The sequence below is a fragment of the Culex quinquefasciatus genome, chromosome 1 (genome assembly GCF_015732765.1).
Source record: "Culex quinquefasciatus strain JHB chromosome 1, VPISU_Cqui_1.0_pri_paternal, whole genome shotgun sequence".
Classification (NCBI taxonomy): Eukaryota; Metazoa; Arthropoda; class Insecta; order Diptera; family Culicidae; genus Culex; species Culex quinquefasciatus.
In genome coordinates, this window is record NC_051861.1 from 59999989 (window position 1) to 60004179 (window position 4191).

The following is a 4191-nucleotide window of genomic DNA, read 5'->3' on the forward strand; positions in this document are numbered from 1 at the left end:
ATTTAAGAATTTAAGAATTTAAGAATTTAAGAATTTAAGAATTTAAGAATTTAAGAATTTAAGAATTTAAGAATTTAAGAATTTAAGAATTTAAGAATTTAAGAATTTAAGAATTTAAGAATTTAAGAATTTAAGAATTTAAGAATTTAAGAATTTAAGAATTTAAGAATTTAAGAATTTAAGAATTTAAGAATTTAAGAATTTTAGAATTTTAGAATTTAAGAATTTAAGAATTTAAGTAAATAAGAATTTCAGAATTTAAGATCAGGATTGCATGTTTTCGAATCCGTATTGGCTTATTTAAAATGTTTTGCTTGAATTTGGCTTTTTATTCAATACAAATGACTTGTCTCTTGCATGTCCAGCAGTTGATCGACAATGCGTTGACCAAAATTAATCAAACACAGCCCCAATCTGACCTCAAAAACTAAACTGCATCACCCCAGATTGCCAAAAGGTGGCCAAAAGTCATTTTTCATGCGTAAACTTGCAGCACAGGAGGGAAAATATCTCCAAACTCGAAGAATTGAAATCGGAAAATCAATCATCACTCCTAATGTAAACATTTACTGACGTGAGCAGGATAAACTCTTTGTTTACAAACTCACATTGACCTAATTACATTGTTTTGCTTGAAAAAAACCATCCGTCAGACGATTTGATCCCGGTAGATCCCGGAGCTAACCTGAGTTTTGTTTAGATTCGGATGAACACGGATGAACTCGAACCTAAATTAGCTCTCGCACAAGTACCGCGGTGGGCTTGACGCGGGTGCCAAATTAGTTTTGCAACGCAATTAGGTCCCTGCGGTGGAGATGCCCTTAAAACTAGAGTTGCGGGTGTAAACCTGTGTGTGTGTGTGACCCCCCGTGTATCCCTCGACGATCCAGAACAACGTTGCTGCCCGGGCAGAACCCAGCTTGGTCACCGGCGAGAACGCCGGACATCCGGTGCATTAGCCCCGCCGTCCAGTCGGCAGGAATGCACAGCAGCGCACTGCTCCACACCACGGCTCCAGCCATGATGGAATTCAGCTTGTGAAACAGGAAATGAAGGCCTGCACAATGGCAGACAGAACAATTAGAACACATTTCAGGGACGAAGCACATTTTGGGACTTATTTTAGAGACGGTTTAGCAGCTTTATCTTACCGATCTCAAGTACTCCTATCTACTCCAGCATGGCCATGCTTTCCATGCTGATCGTAGACGCCACCTCACTAGCACACAAAAAGTACAAAAAAGACTCAAATTAACACCAATTAAGCACATGAGGGAGGGTCGCCACTCTACCTCTCCACCACGACCAATTTACGGTGTCGCGGCACCTCGCACTCCAGTGCGGTTATTATTCCACGCCTTGTTCTTCCTCCTAGGCGAAACAATCAAAATTACATTTATGCTAACACCACAAAATCCGCACGAATTACACTGGTGAGACGGTTTTCACCACAGAGATTCCTCGAACAAAACTTCTTCTTGAGGCCGATCGTCCGGCGGAAAAGTTGACGGTGGTTGACGATCGACGCGGTCTCCTTTACGCTAAACCAGTGACTGATCATGACCTGCGGGCGACGATCGGCTATATTGGTTGGCCGATCGCGCCGCGTATTATCACTCATGAGCATAAACATAATCGGTGGATGTGCTTGTTGTGTTTTGTGCTAGGGGTAATTAATCAACGATCGGCCTTCAGTTTTGAAATTGCCCAATATCTAGTGCATACACGGAGAAAAAAAGAGTTCCCAAAATCGTGAACAAGCGTTCATGAAAATGGGAACCACGAACAAAGTGTTCAAATCCCATGGTACGATTTCCAAAAACGTACCATGGGATTTGAACACTTTGTTCGTGGTTCCCATTTTCATGAACGCTTGTTCACGATTTTGGGAACCTTTTTTTCTCCGTGTACGTGCCTTATGTGCGTACGGTTAGCTGGGAGATCACGCACTCGCGAGAGTCAGCGCGCAATCAGCACCGATCGGCTGCTGGTAAGCCGCGATCGATGATGATGATGGTTCTTGGCTTCTTGTTTGTGTTGTAAGTGTAGTGGTTTTATAAAAAACAAGCTAACCCCGACAAACTTCGTCTTGTTATTTTTTCACTTCTTGACGTTTTTAGCCTCCTGTGATCAAAATTTAATTTTACGCAACTTTTCCCATACAATCTGCAGATCTTCCGGAATCGGTTCCGGAGTGGCCAAAGTTGTCACTTTTTAGCGTAAGAACCTTCCTTGGGCTTATACGAACCCAACGCAGCAAAGAGCGCTCCAATCCGACTTTCCGTTATCAACTGATGCGCGTTCGAACAAAACCGTCGAAATTTTTTATATATATAGATTCTAGAAGACAAAAGATCAAATTTTTGCCCTGATCGGGATGGCTTAGGGCATTCTTCTTGTTATTCGCAGACTTCTACTGTTGCGATGGTAAACTGCAGCAGGCAGGTTACAAGCATTCGACAGCATAAGTCTACTGGAGCTGAAAGCGGTGCTAGAAAGGAAATGAGTACCGGCAGCAATTATCAGGAGAGTGATCAACTGTTTGATACACGCAAAGAAATTCCGTTGAACGTTGAATGTTCATCCGGCCTAACCCATTAAATGTTCAAATTATTGACCATCGGATGTTCAAAGCATGTCTAAATTAACCCACACTACGACAATACGATTCATCCGATTTGGTTATTGTTTAAGTATGCGTGCTATCTGCGGGGAAGCGGAAAATTTCTTCTTCATCCTTTTAAAATAGCCCACTCTTCTTCGTGAACAATCGTTTCGTTTTTCCTCGCATCAACCGCAGTCAGACCGCGAAGTTTTCCGCCGGTGATTCCGTGCTCGCCGCACGATCGTGCGTTCCTAAAAGCGGTTCCCGCAGGTGGACAAAAATGTTTCCCGATCCGCTTCAGGCAGAAGTGAGCACTAGGTGAGTTAAGTGCACGAGGAAAACGTGAGAAACGTTTTGTTTACATTGCATTTTGTTCCCCGTAGTTTAACATGGAGCAGAAATAATGGAAACCGAGGAGATCACATTCCGGGTGACGCATCTGGAGCTGAGCTACGATACGTAAGAAGCGGACTCCTCTGCCACGAAACCAGCACGGACACAGTAAGCTGGCTGCAGTTTGGCGTCCAATCGCGGGACATGACCCGCGAGGCAGCCTACTGTGATGAGCAGCTAATGCGGGAACTTTTTGCGTTACGCAGCTCGTGGATGAGCTCAGTGCTCGGATGGCGAGGAATCGTAGCAACTCATCAAGAACTTGTGGTACTTGTGTTGTGGTTTCATTTCCATCCTGACCTGGATATACGCGAAGGATTTGATCCTGAAACCGTGCACTTCCCGGCCAGCCAATTCCGAACATTACGTCGTGTGCCAGGACCGCCTCAACAAGTGCCCGGACATGGGCGAGTACCTGCTCTCGGTCAACATGGTCATGTGGGAGAACAGGTAGGACATGTGTGAGTACAACCAGAATTACGTCATACTGCAGCTGGTGGAAAACGACATCCAAAACGACGCGGGTTTCAGTCACTCATTCGAAACCCCAATAACAAACTGGCCAGCCGACAGATCGACGGTCTAAAAGCGCTCATCGATGCCCTGAGCCCGGCAACTCGCCTAAATCGGTTGACCACGACTTTGTCCAGGAAAAAGCTGTGGCGCTTCTGGAAGTTGGCTCACAAATCGGCGGTAGCTCCGACCGCGGACGCCAAAACCAAGCAGGCTCCGGAAAACGCCGCTCATTTTGTGAACGTCAAAACACTCGAACTGTTCCTCTCGTCCGGAAACATCGTGAACGGCAGTCGTTTTATCCAGCCCTCGAGCAGTGGCCGGAGTGCGGAAATGATGGACAACACAGTTCGGATTCACAACGCTGGACAGAAGCAAGATGCCGGTCGTGCCGAGCTTTGTCCTGATCGAAAGCCACGGCGGCGTGGGCATCGACCCGAACCTGGACGACATCTTTCAGATCGTGCTGAAGAAGATGCTCAAAAAGGACACCACCACGAGGACGAAAGCCCTGCAGAAATTCACCGAGCTAATCAGCAAGTAAGAGCCGTAAAAGCTTTCTCCCGTTCAGACCTTGCATGTATGGGAAGTTGTCCACCGACTTGGAGCACCGGGTGCGTGAAACGGCAGCGCAACCCCAAGTAAGTTGAGAAAGAACAATAATTCATAGAAAACTAATT

At 45.5% G+C, this 4191-nt stretch overlaps 1 long non-coding RNA gene across 1 annotated transcript; it reads right to left on the bottom strand.

Moving 5' to 3' along the window:
* Positions 1–896: 896 nt before the first annotated feature.
* LOC119767881 lies at positions 897–1505 on the bottom strand. The gene is made up of 4 exons (XR_005277762.1): positions 1430–1505; positions 1293–1371; positions 1152–1219; positions 897–1057 (listed from the first exon to the last, which is right to left on the bottom strand). It is a non-coding gene; the product is annotated as an uncharacterized LOC119767881 (long non-coding RNA).
* Positions 1506–4191: the final 2686 nt, after the last annotated feature.